We start from the raw sequence: 13,602 nt of genomic DNA, 5'->3' as shown, positions 1-13,602 counted from the left end.
TTAAGCCACAAGTTTGTACAAAAGACCATGTGTCCATCAGAATAGCAAAGAACTGTTGTAGTATTAACATGCTATTACAACAGAAGTGTTTATTTAGGAATTGGGGAGAAACAAGAACAGATGATGTTTGGGAAGTCTCTGCTCCTTCAGTTAATCATGCTGGCACATGGCGAGCAGTTCACTCAGGTTCACCTCAGGAGCCAGACGACTCAGATGCAGCCACTCTGGTGCCACGTGACCACTGACCAAGTGCAAGTCAGGATCCTCCTGGCAGACCCTGGGCTGGAGCTGCCAGCTCGGGACCCCAGCCCACCCCGTCAGGGGCTTCAGCAACCATCTCCCTCTCTGCCCCACCTTGGTCTCCTGGGCTGGGGACAAGCAAGCCACTTTTACCTGCCTGAACTTCAGTTTCTTCGCCGCAAAACAAAGATAATCATTTCTGCTTTTAATTAGTGGGGTAATACATAAGGCTATAATATATCCCTTAAGTACCTAACAGTGCATGGAATACAGCTCATGCTCAGCCAACCATGGAGCCATTCCCATCTCCCTCTGCTCAGCTTTTATTCTCACAGACAGGAGCCAGTTGACCTTTACTCCTTCAGAAGGTGAAGAAGGACTTAACAGCCAGGGCTAATTATGTGCTCACGCTGGGCCCAGCAACGTATGCCCCACAAAACATGCCTCCCCTAAGGGACCCCCCCAAGGGCATGGCACCCCCAGGCATGGCCCATCTCCTCCCTCCTACTCCTCCACCTCCCATGACCCAGGGGCCCTGTCCAGCACCTCCACCCAGCAGGTCTTATTCCATTTTAACCAGGAATGCCTTAGCCCCCCAAAAAGGGGGTGCTGAATGAGGTCTCATTATAATAAAAATGTTGTTTCCAACTTTCTTGGACATCAGTTACAGCATATCTGCCATTTCCACACAAATGCTTGCCTTTCCTTCTCCCTACAGCCTTAGGAGGCAGGTGCCACAACCTCACAGAGTGCAGAGGAGGAAGGTCAGCCCAAGGCTGCACCTGAGGCCACCTAAATAGCATGGGGCCCTGCCAGGGTGTGGTCCAGGATGACCCAGCTCTCAGCCTGTCCCTTTCCTTCCCCTTCTCTCCTGTGGAAGCTGCTGCCAGTAGGGGCTGGGGAGAGGCAGGGGGGAAGGAGGAGGGAAGGAAGAGGCTCTTGGCTGGACTCCAGCCAGGTCCAGTCCCAGGTGGGACTTCAAGGAGGAGGAAGGAGCTGACCAGGGAATGAAGGGCCCCTCCCTTGCCTAGGCTCAGCCCCAGGCCCTGTGCACACTTGGGGGAAGAACTTGCCCAAGAGTGTTCACTTGCATTAAGTGAAACCCTGGGTGGGTTACCAGGACACTTCCTGACACTGTTTCCAAGTTCTCGGCTCGAGACAGGTTAAAAACAAGGTGACAAGGAAAGGACCCTGGGTTCAAATCCCTGCATAACTTGTCTGTGCCTCAGTTTGCTCTTCCGTAAAGTGGGGATAAAAACAGTGAGAGGTGAAGCAATCATGGCAGCCCCTGTGTGTCAGCTGAATAGCCACAACAGTACTGAAACCGACAACCACACAGCACGCGCAGGCAGAGGGGCAAGGCATCAGGGTTCACCCAGAGGAACAAAGGCTGCATTCACGGGGAGTGCACCTCGTGAGGGAAGCGGGATAAAGGTGTGGGCTCACAGCTCTGGCTCACCAGCTATGCAATCCTGCCAAAGTGACTTCACTTTGCTAAACCTGGGTCTTCTTACTTATAAAACACACAGGGTGACTGCAAGGATTAAATAAGATGAAAAAGGTGAAGTTACCCAAAAGGCAGAGCAATGCTCGACAGGCGGAAACAGCATCAAATCTCTGCGCTGGAATGGACTTCTCTTCTAAACACACACATGCACACACACACACACACACTTTATTATTTAAATTCACAATATGGGGTGGGCAGGAGGGAGAGGTTATGCATTAGGCAGCCTGGATTATCCAGTATTTATATGCTACAAAAAATAAGTGTATTTTTTTACAATTTTTAAGATCTCATTTTATATGGTTAGAAGAATGGAAAGAAAAACTGCTGTAGCTGGTAAAATAATTATTACAGTTTACTTCATAATACACAATCAACGCTTACCCCTCAAAATTGAAGAAAACCAGCTGTTACATATAAATCAAATCCTATTTTTAATTCACAAAGAGAAGGTGCCATAGAAACCTAAGGTGACTCATTTGGTACATGTGAAATCAGTATGATCTTCTCTTTTTAAAGAAAATATGGGTTGCCCGGACAGGCCTAATTCCTGGATGGGCTAGAAGCATGAACCACTGTACCCTCCCAGGATTAGAGTGGGGAAGGCTGTCCACTCTACCTCAACTTAAAGGGGGCTGGGCACCTTCTTTCTATCCCCTCCCGCCATCCTCTTGGGAGCTTGCAGGGCGGGGAGCACCAGGCCATTTTAAACAGTCCATCTCTGAAGAGGTGACACTTACTGCTGGCTCCCAAGAGCATGCACCATGAAGCAAGTAGCTGCCCCCATGGTCTCCAACCCTTGCAGGCCCCCAGCTGCACTTGGCGTTGCTAAAGACAACGTGTCTCCTGGAACCCTTCCTCAGCAATGTTCTCTCTGAACACAGAAAATACAATGATCCACTCAGAGGGGCAGCTTGGAACTCTACAGACACCTGAATTCACAGTAATTATGCACAAAGGCCTGTTTGAAGAGGCAAAGAGAAATGTTCATAAACTGAATGCGAATCAATTATGACTCATGAAAAAACATTGCCTATTAACTTAGCAGTGGGTTAATTCCTGCCTCCTTCCCACGCCTGCAGCGAAGGGTTGCTCGGCATTGACTCAACACGACTGGGAAAGGGGCAGAGAGAGCAAAGATTCTCCAATGTCCAGATAGACTCACCAGACAGCCCCTCGCAACCCACCCAACCTCTCAGCTAGGGCGGGCCTCCAGGGATTCGTTTCTAAGTACTTGGTTTGTATGCAAGGTAAATCTGCAGGAACTATTTTCATGTGGCTTCCCCTCATTTCTCCACCTGCTTTGAAAGTCAGGCTAGGAAGCGTCCAATCTGACTTCCAGGAGACAGTAGGGAGGGAGGCTTCAGGGCTCATGTCAAGAGGCCCCACTATGGACGTATCTGGTTTCCCCTGTGGACGGAGGCGGAGGTCACAGAGCCTCCTCCACGGCTCCACTAATGCAGAGCAGCAGGTGGGACTCTCCCTGGTGCGGGTGGACGGTGGGAGGTGTGAGGCCTGGAGCCACCAATGACTCCCTGGCCATGCTGGAGGCAGGAGTTACTGGCGGGCCAGCTCTGCAGTGTCACTCTGCGGTGGTTCCCGCACATGCGGCCAGGGCCCAAGCTTGCAACAATTCTGTGGGTCCTGAATTCCCTGCACAAAATCCTCTTCTGCCTCAGCAAATGAGAGTGAATCCTGAGTAACACAGATGCTGCCAACCAAGATTCAGGAAATCTTGGTAAAGACTCATCTCTTGGGAAAAAAAAAAAAAAAAAAAAAAAACTCGGTGTGAAAAAATTATTTCAGGCAGGACATATCAAAGAAGGAATCTGGTATATACACAGGAAATCTACTTAGGAGACGGTACGCAAAGGCACTGATCAGACAAATGCGCAAAAAATACAAAAACCCATGATGCACAAAACATCACAATTTTAAATGACAAATGGACAAGGATGTGTATCGTCGTGTTACTAACTGGCAAATGGTTGAAAATGACTTAATTAAACATCCATCCCAGAGAAGGCTCGAGGACTGGAACCTACCCCTACAAGGGAATTTCTTGCAGCCCTGAGAATGGATGCAAATGAAGAATATCTAATAATCTAGTAGTGTGGAAAAGAGGCTCAACTTGTACCACTCATTTTGAAAAGGTAGCTCATGGCCAGGTGCGGTGGCTCATGCCTGTAATCCCGGCATTTTGAGAGGCTGAGGCAGGTGGATCACTTGTGGTCAGGAGTTCAAGACCAGCCTGGCCAACTTGGTGAAACCCTGTCTCTGCTAAAAATACAAAAAAAAAAAAAAAAAAAAAAAAAAATTAGCCAGTCATGGTGGTGCGTGCCTGTAATCCCAGCTACTCGAGAGGCTGACGCAGAAGAATCCCTTGAACCCAGGAGGTGGAGGTTGCAGTGATCAGAAATGGCGCCACTGCATTCCAGCCTGGGAAACAAAGCAAGACTCTTTCTCAAAAAAAAAAAAAAAAAAAAAGGCAGCTCAGAAAATACAGACATCACCCTCTTTGGGGTAAGTATGTACGTTAGCGCATATACGTTTGTATGTAGAGTCAGTATAGCACAGACAGAAGTTCAAAAGGCTCTGCCCCAATGTTTTAAGAGATCCTCTCCTGTTCCGCCCCGAGGCTTGACGGTAGAGACAGTTACTGCAGCACCCGGCCTCAAGCCACGTAACACTGTGGCCAAAGAGCAGCCTGACTGAGGTGAGGGAAATCTCAAGTCTGTTCAGAGCCCCAGACAGCTGACCAGCCTTCTCCGTGCTAATTGCTGGGCCCTCTCTGCTGGCTGGCCTGGCCATGTCCAGTCTACAGGGCTTCCTCCCCTACCGAGGGTCCAGCTACTCGAGAGGCTGACACAGGCCCACAAAATTCACTCAGTCATTTCTGTTCTAGAATACGGTACCAGAGAAGCCCCCCGCACCAGCACACCTCAACTCAAAGACCTGTTTTGGCTCACAAAGGCTGTGAAGAGAACAAGATAACACTGGCCGAGCCTTACAAAGCGAGTGACTCAAACCTTCAAAATGGTTGTATTTGTCTATAAAAATGCCATTTTCAACCAGAGAGCATACTGGAAGCACTAACACATGACAATTTCAGAATGTGATTTCCAACGGAACTTGTAGCTGACACCCAGCAACCGTCCAAAACCACATGGAATTCGGTTCCTGTAGAAATGAACACAGCTCAGAGACTGAATCACCCAGCCCCATGGAGAGATGTGGCCATTTGACTCAGACCTCAAAGGAGTGGGTCTTGTAACTCAGACCTCAAGGGAGTGGGTCTGACCCCTGAAAACACCCCATTTCTTCTCCCTCCTCACCTCCACTGGCCAAACTAGTGCTGCAGATTCAAAGTCACAAATCTTCCATGCAGAAAAGATCCACATAAAAGTTCTTAGTACCCCTCCTCGGGGAAGAAAGGTCAATAATTAAGGTATTAAAGCAAGATCACAGAAACTCTGGAGCCAGGAGAGAGGTGTTCAACCCAGGTTAGAAAGCAGGCGAAGAGTGGAGATGGGGCTTCAGAACACTTCCGGTATTTCCCATGACGCCGGCACAGAAAGGAGAGAACCCGAGAGCCACAGTCTGCGCTGAAGTCCTTGGACCTGGTATGGCCCCTCTGCCCACTGCACCTGCTCCCTTACCTGCCTGGTGCAGATCTTGCATGTAGTCGCGGAGTTGTAATCAGACCAAGAGCTCAGAGAGCAGCCCAGTATGCCCCAGACTCCAAGCAGCATCTACAGTGGGACAGGTGAGCCGCCTCCCTGGTCACGTCTGTCCTGAGGAGCCAGGGGAAGAAACCATCCCTGAGCACACAGTTCGGTGTCTGTGGACCTGAAGTGAGTGTAAGCAAAGCTTTGCGAACCTCTACAGACCCACACCTGGTCCCAGAATGCCCCAGGCATGGCAGGCTCCCCCAACCGGATGGGACGATGCCTTCAAAAAAATATGCCTAATCTCAAAACCCATTCTCAGGGACGAGTTTAGTGTCTTCCATAAGCGGCATTTGTTAAATTGTTTGGGAACATTCAATTCTGAAGAAAAAAACAACAAACGCAATGGGTGAATCTCACAGGATACGTCAAGTAGAGATAAATAATAAGTAGAGCAGGTGTGTATCAAACAGAGGAGGAGATGCGAGCTCTAAGACACCTAGTACTCATGAAGCACCACATGGACCCCAGGCAGCTGGGCAGCAAAGACTCACGATACATTCGACATGGAAAAGGTGCTCGATACCACGATACATTCGTATGCACGGGACCAGTTACCCAGATGAACCTGATATTCCCTCAAAATTCGCTTCCCCACTGGTGACCCAATTCTGGTCCTCTGAATCCAAGGCTGTTCAACACACTCAGTAGTGAGCCCAGACGTGGCAGGGCAGAACCATCCCTGTGTCTCTCCAACAGGACCGGGCATGTGTCTTGGCCCAGGGCACCTCCCATCCGTGGCCCCCCGGCAAGTGCTTCAAGTCAGGTCCTTCTCCTCACTCATTAGTGGGGAAGGCGGATGCTGCAGAGCAAGATGGGACACACGGATGCTTTCCAGCTACCGCATCTCCGTCCCCACCCCCTGCACCGTGTCCCCTACCCCATCCCCGTCCCCACCCTCTGTCCTGTGTCTCCTACCCCATCTGTTTCCCCACCCTCTGTCCTGTGTCCCCTACCCCATCCCCACCCGCTGTTCTGTGTCCCCTACCCCATCCCCGTCCCCACCCTCTGTCCCGTGTCCCCTACCCCATCTCTGTCCCAACCCTCTGTCCTGTGTCCCCTACCCCATCCCTGTCCCCTCTGTCCTGTGTCCCCTACTGCATCTCTGACCCCACCCTATCCTACCTATATCACCTACCCCATCTCTGTCCCACCCCTGTCCTGTGTCACCTACCCCTCTTCCATCCCCGTGCTTCTCCCTGTGTGTTCTAAATCGCATCAAGGTTGTTCCTCACATGAGAGCGTCCACCGGCAGCTGTGCTCAGGAGCACTGTGTATGGCAGCTATGCTCATTTTCCTTAAAGGCCATCAGATCTCAGATGTGGAAGGACCCTTTATTGCTTTAGGGAACATTACTAGTGGGGGTCCTAACTGGTAGTTATAACAAATGCCCTTTCACCTTCTTACAAGAAAGACAATAAGAGAGTAATATCTATAAATAATTTATGGAGCATTTTCTATGTTTGTCAAACAGCACCTCATGTAATGCTCGTGTGTGTGTGTGCGTGTGTGTGTCTACCACCCCCCACCCCATCTAAGGGGTGACTGAGGTTGCAGGACTTCTAAGTGGCACAGCAGAAACCAGAGCCTGGGCTGGGCATGGTGGCTAACGCCAGTAATCCCAGCACTTTGGGAGGCCATGGTGGGTGGATCACTTGAGGTCAGCAGTTTGAGACCAGCCTGGCTAACAAGGAGAAACCTCATCTCTACTAAAAATACAAAAATTTGCAAGGCGTGGTGACAGGCACCTGTAATCCCAGCTACTCAGGAGGCTGAGGCAAGAGAATCCCTTGAACCCAGGAGGCAGAGGTTGCAGTGAGCAGAGATCGCGCCACTGCACTCCAGACTGGGTGACAGAGGGAGACTCTGTCTCAAAGAAAAAAAAAAAAAAGAAGAAGACACCGGAGCCTGACTCCCCTGACCTTGACTGGACCAACTGCTTTAAAAAGAAGGCAACCTCCCTGACATGTTCCCCTCCCACATATGGGGCAGTGTTGCCAAGAGTAGTTTCTTAGGAACTGCACACCCCACAGCTAATGGTTCTGGTGCTTCCCACAGACATGAGAATTTGAGGGCAGAAACCATGGAGAGACTGGTGTATGGATCTCAGAGGTTAAGGCAAATATTTCTGGAAGTTCTTTAACTACACACATAGTTAAAAACCAGCCCCACACACCACAGCCAGGAGGAGGCCTGAGCAAATAAATACCTTTCCATCTGCACTTTTCGAAACAATCTTCCATAATTTCCTTTCACAGATACCCAGATCATAAGAAAAATGTCTGAGAATCCTTCCTACCAGCAGTCTCCTCCAGAATGGTATCTGAGCCTGAGAAAAGCTGGGGGCTGATGCTGCTAAGGGGGTGCCCTGTTACATCACACGCCTGTCTTATCATTTCCCATCATTTCACTGCTAAATTCACTGGGCACTGACAGAAACAGCATCTCTTGTTCATTATCCACTTGGCTCAGGATTATGGGTTAGACCCGCTTAAAAGCAATACAAATATCTTCAAGGTAATTTGTCAAAATCATAAATGTGTCTTAAGGACTCTTAATCTGACCTAAAGGTTTGAAATTATTTTCCAGACACAGAGACCTAGAAAGAGCATTATTTGATGAGAATTCTCCTGATTTCCATTCAGTTTGGGGAAAACAAAAGGATTTTGAACGCTGGCTGTCTGTGTTGTCCTACCCACAGGTGACACCAGCAGTACCAGTGTTTGCAGGTATCTAGACAATGGAAGAGACCAGTGCGACACCAGCCAGTGTCAAGCCACAGGTGGGCCTGTGAACACCAGGCCGGGCCGGCCTGTCTCCCTTTCAAAGGTGGTTTTCTTGCATCTCACATCCGTGTGGCCAAGTTGTTACTTTAAGTCCCACCTCCTCCAAGAAGCTTCCCCTGATTACCTCCCCTTCCAAATCCAGTGTGAACTGAGTGTGAACTAAATCCAGGGCTCGGGCTTGCAGGCGCAGGCTTGATAAGGGCTCATCTTATTCACCAGAAGCAGCAATTATGACTTGGACCTTTCCGGCTTGTAGTGAGTGCCAAGCACATGAGGGGTTGCTCTGATGATGAGGCAGCAACAGCATAAATAGGAACGGTGGTTTGGAGGATGCCCATCCCCATGACAGTGGGCCGGGCTGCGTACACAGAAAGCCATTCGATCCCCCCAACGCCGCTGCCAGCTACTCCTTCCTTGCCTTCTCCCAGTCCTGACTGAAGTCTCCAGCATCCCCGACAGCTCTCCCAGTCTTTTTCAGGTAATAAAAAGGCCTAGCAGACTTTACCCAGGACAGTGGTGAATACAGAGATATTTTAAACTTCCTTTTATATATCAAGGGCAAAGCCTGGAAGCTGGAGCCCAGAGCTCTCCCCAAAGCCATGATGTGCAGAGGACGGAAGACAGAACCCAAGAAACAGCCCTGCCCCACAGGTAGAAAAATGCCCTCTGGGTCGGGGACATGAACCCAGGCACTAAGCACCTACCGCTGTGCACCCCGCCTGGAGGGGCAGGGGTGGGGCTGAGGGGGTGCTCTTGTCCTGCTCCTGTGGGAACTCTGGGAAGGCCGAGCTCAGAACAGTAGAAATGGAGGCCTAGCACGGCTCCGCACAACCTGGGCGGGCTCCCAGGTGCCCAATAGGGGCCCAGAAGAGACCTCAGAGCATGGGGACCTCTGGGCCAATGCAAGAGCCAGGTCCCCGCTGTGGCTCACCCTGGGGACACCAGCTGGACAACGATGGAAATGTGAGCTGGAGGCTCTGTGTGGAGGGGAAAGGGACTCACTGGGGCACCACAAGAGGACCAGATGACCAGTCAGGGCCACTCCCCTCAAGCTCTGATGGGACTACAACACTCTCCTGGTGCCCAGGGGTGATTTGTAGTGAAAAGGAGTCCCCGAGGAGTAACTTGGAGAGACTGGGAGACTGACTCTCCAGGGACAAAGCTACCTTTAAGCTAAATACTGACTGAAATAATACCATTGAATTAGGCTCTAGAGAAACAGAACCATGCACTGGGAACTGAGTATACCAAAAAGGGAACCAAGCGACTTGACTAGGGACAGCAAAATCAAGCTAACTTCCACAAAATTTTGCACCCTTCCACAATACACCCTGGGCAGGTTTCCACCCAGAGAGTCCACCTGCAACACAAGCAGTATTTATGTGCACAACAAGCAACTGCACGACAAGGCACGGGGCCAGCCTGCAGGGGAAGAGCCAGTGGCTGCAAGGTAGCTAAGTCAACTCCAGGCCCACCAGGACATCACAGAAAACCCGCCCTCCTGGAGGCCTGGTACCTTCACATCTATTCTCTCATTTAACCGAGAGCATCCCAGAGGGCTGGCCAGCTGAGTCCATTTCAGCTGCTATAACAAAATACCATAAACCGGGCAGCTCATAGACAACAGACATTTATTCCTCGCAGTTCCAGAGGTTGCAAGTCCAAGATCAAGGCACTGGCAGGTTGGGTGTCCGGTGGGGGCCAGTTCCTCATAGAAGGCGCCTCTTCGCGGTGTTCTCACATAGTGGAAGGGAGGAACAAGCTCCTTGCGCTTCTTTTATAAGGGTACCAAGCCCATTCATGACCTATCACTTCCCAAAGGCCTCATCTCTTAATACCATCACCTTGAGGTTAGGAATCCATATATGAATTTTTGGGGGGACACAAACATTCAAACCATAGCACTATCACTGCTCTCATTTCCCTGAATGGTGCACTGAGATTGGTCAAGATTCATCTTTTTTTTTTGAGACTGTTTCGCTCTGCCGCCCAGGCTGGAGTGCAGTGGTGCAATCTCAGCTCACTGCAATTTCCACCTCCCTGGTTCAAGCAATTCCCCTGACCCAGCCCCCCGAGTAGCTGGGATTACAGGCGTGCGCCACCACATCTGGCTAATTTTTTTTGTATTTTTAGTAGAGTCGGGGCTTCACCACGTTGGCCAGACTGGTCACCAACTCCTGACCTCAGGCAATCCACCTGCCTCGGCCTCCCAAAGTGCTGGGATTACAAGTGTCAGCCATCGCGCCCCGGCCAAGATTCATCTTAACTAGCCCAAGAGGGCCAAGCAGAGCAGTGATCCCAGTAGGACAGCCACCCATTAGTGAGCCTCACATGCCTGATCCTATGCAGTAGCTGAGCTGCACAGCATCCATGGATGGTACACTTTATTTTATAAGTGAGGAAATAGATGCTTAGAGAGTAAGAACTTGACTCGCAGAGGAGGTCCAGAATTAGAGTCAGGCAAGCCAGGTACTCACTACAGGCACAAAATTGAAGGCGGTACCAAAAATGCAGTCAGATAAATGCCTTATTACAATATTTTAAAACATCAAAACAAATACAAAAATCCGTAATGTACAAAATCTCACACTTTTAAATAAAGACAGGATCAGTGTTCCTGATTTTTCCTCTTGCCTCAGACTCCAAGATGCCACAGCATGGGGGCAGAGCCCAGAAACCAGCCCAGCTCAACCTTCTCCACCAGCTCCAAAGCAGGGACGCCTGATGTCACCACACGACACTGTCTCTAGATATCTTTCTCCTCACAATTTTATAACCCCAATAGGTTCTTAGAATGACCACAGTGCTCCATTATTCCAGGTGTGCGCCCGTGGGACCGATCTCCAGGGAAAATACCAGGGGTCTACACAGATTCTAGTCTATGGTATATGCAAATGAAGGAAGCCTGTAGGCTCCAATAACCTAGTAGGATACTTTAAGACCAGTTTGGGAAGGTGTGAGCTGGCTCTAAAAGGGTGACACAGCTGCCTGTCTTCCACTTGGATTTCCTGGCCCAAAACTGTCAGGAGGACCTGATATCAGCCTGCAGGCGGCTTGCACCTACACGGAGTCAAATTCACACAGCGGCACTGCTTCTGACTTGCATTTCAAAAGCAAGTGACTATTATGCTCTGATCACATGTGAACTTCATGCCAAAGCTTTGCCTGTGATGAAGCTTCTGTTCAACAAATATTTGTTGATTAAAAATGTGAACACTTCTTAGATCAACTCCAGAATCCCTCCCGGGTGGCGTGTAATCAAAGCCTAAAACCTGTTAAATAAACCATCACCTAAAGCATAAGGCAGTTCGTGAATGTGTCCACTCCTTTCCCCTGCAACGGCGTGTGGAGACAGTGGGCATAAAAAGACCTCGTATGCTAACAATTTCAACCTAGCAGGACCTTCTCTCCCTCCTCTTTCATTTTCCTGGCGCGTGAACTGCTGGTTTTGCCTCACAATGGAAAGTTGGGTCCAGCAAAGTGAGCAAAGGGAAACTTTGGGCACTTGCACGAGCGCGTCCGGCTCCCCCTCGGCCCCAGGAGCTGCCCAGGGCTTCAGCGGCGGGGGTGGCGCCTCTCCCGGTCCGAGGGGCCCCTGGCTTCACGGCCTCTGCCCTCGACCCCCTAGCCCCGGCCTGCGACACCTCCGCCCGGTGCCCCCGCGCCCGCCCCCTCGTCGACCCACGCCTGCCTTGGGCCAAGCGATGTCAAACCCCTCGAGGTACCTGGCACAGCAGCGTGGCCCGGGCTCGGCGAGACGCGCAGAGAAGGGCACCTTCCGCTGGGTGCGGCGAGCCGGGGCTGCTCCCGCCGCTGTGCGCCTCTGGCCCCCGCCCGAAGCCGCGGCGACGCAGCAGGTGGCCGCGCGGCCTCCAGACAGCCCGGGTCTGCGGCCAGACAGCGGGACACCGGCGCTGACACTACCCTCCCGCGGCCGGCCCAGCCCTGCGCCCGGCGCGCTCCCAGCTACCAGCTGCAGGCGCGCCGGCTCGGCTCGGCTCCGCTCGGCTCGGCGGGGGCGGACGCCGCTCAGCTCCACTCGCCGGCCGCCGCGCGCACCTCCCCCGCGGCGCGCAGCTCCCAACGCCACCTCCGCAGCTAGCCCGGCGGAGTGGGGCCGAGACCTCGGGGCTGCGGGTGCAGGCGGCGGCCTGGGCCTTGGCCGCCCCGCGGGAGGCGGGAGGGCGATCGGGGTGCGGGGAGGGCGATCGGGGTGCGGACCCGGCTGCCCAGCGCTCCCTCCCAAGCTGGCGCCGCTCCCAATCCGCCTCGGCCTGTCCGCGCAGTGGCGCTGTCGGGGCTCCGGGAGGGCCGGGGGGCACCGGAGACCCCGAGCGGGCGGCAAGTCAGTCCGGGACGGGCCCAGGGCGCCCGCTCGCGCCGGGGAGAGGGACCCGGGACTCCAGGTCACCTCCGGATCCGCCCTCGAAGTCGGTGGCCTGCGGCAGGCGTGGGCGCCGGGGGAAGGAAGTGTGCATTTGAATAAAAGTAAAAGTTTGTTATTGTTGTTTTGTAACCGTGTGGGTCCTGAGCGTCTCCAGGCTAATTAGGGAAGCTGCCGCCCCGTCTGGAGGTGATTCATGGGTGTGACACTGGCGAGTGTGGGAAGAAACGCAGCCGATACCGTCTCAGCTGCGCTCGCCTTTCTTTTTTTATTTTCTTTCTTTCTTTCTTTTTTAAAAATCCTTTTTCTTGTAAAGATAGGGCTGGTCCATTTAGGGAGACCGCGCACGGAGGGAGATGACTTGGGTGGTCGCCCAGCGAATCTCCTCCGGAGCCCGAGCCGCGGCTTCGGTCTGCGGATAGCACAGCCCGGCGACCCAGTCCCGGCCTCTTCCCCAGCGGTGTACGCCCCGGGCCAAGCAGGCTAGAGGCACGGGAGTTGCGTCCCCGCGGGGAGCCCAGGCCGCGACGAGTCCGCAGGGGACGCCTTCAGCCCGGGCTGGAAGAGATGATGCTAACGTCAGACGGGGACTCTCGGGTGTCACCCGACGCCAGAATGAGCGGCGAGGTCCACATTGTTTCGAGGGGATCACACGGAATCTGCGATACTCCGCTGGACGCTGGGTCCGACGGTTAGCGCCGCGCACACTGGAGGCCTGGAAAAGCCGCTCTGCTCTGCTGTCGGAGGCAGAGCGGGCCTGGACCCCGGAAGGAGCTCTCTCCACCTGTGGCTTTCAAAGGGATCAAAATCCCAGAAGAAGAATCGACGGAAACGAGGCCCAAGACAGTTTCCCATTTACTTGGGCATATCAAACGAAGTTTCCTTTTTGAATTTTTAATGCTATCCCTTGGGCACAAGCTATTCACTTAAAAGCCTCTTTTTATGGTTAAGTGCTTT

General features: G+C 52.3%; 1 protein-coding gene across 4 annotated transcripts in view; it reads right to left on the bottom strand.

Moving 5' to 3' along the window:
• The window catches only part of CRACDL (CRACD like), a 158,371-nt gene extending 146,103 nt beyond the window's left edge, over positions 1-12,268 (bottom strand). For 2 of the 4 annotated variants that reach the window (XM_055241199.2, XM_055241195.2), the window contains exon 1: positions 11,987-12,212. The gene's annotated coding sequence lies outside the window, so the exon portion shown is untranslated. Of the gene's footprint in view, positions 1-11,986 lie in introns of all 4 variants that reach the window. The other 2 variants (XM_055241196.2, XM_055241197.2) reach the window with 2 other exon arrangements.
• Between the last annotated feature and the right edge of the window lie 1,334 nt (positions 12,269-13,602).

The sequence above is a fragment of the Symphalangus syndactylus genome, chromosome 14 (genome assembly GCF_028878055.3).
Source record: "Symphalangus syndactylus isolate Jambi chromosome 14, NHGRI_mSymSyn1-v2.1_pri, whole genome shotgun sequence".
NCBI classification, from domain to species: domain Eukaryota; kingdom Metazoa; phylum Chordata; class Mammalia; order Primates; family Hylobatidae; genus Symphalangus; species Symphalangus syndactylus.
Note: the sequence above shows the minus strand (reverse complement) of the source record. Positions and strands in the feature narration are given on the sequence as shown.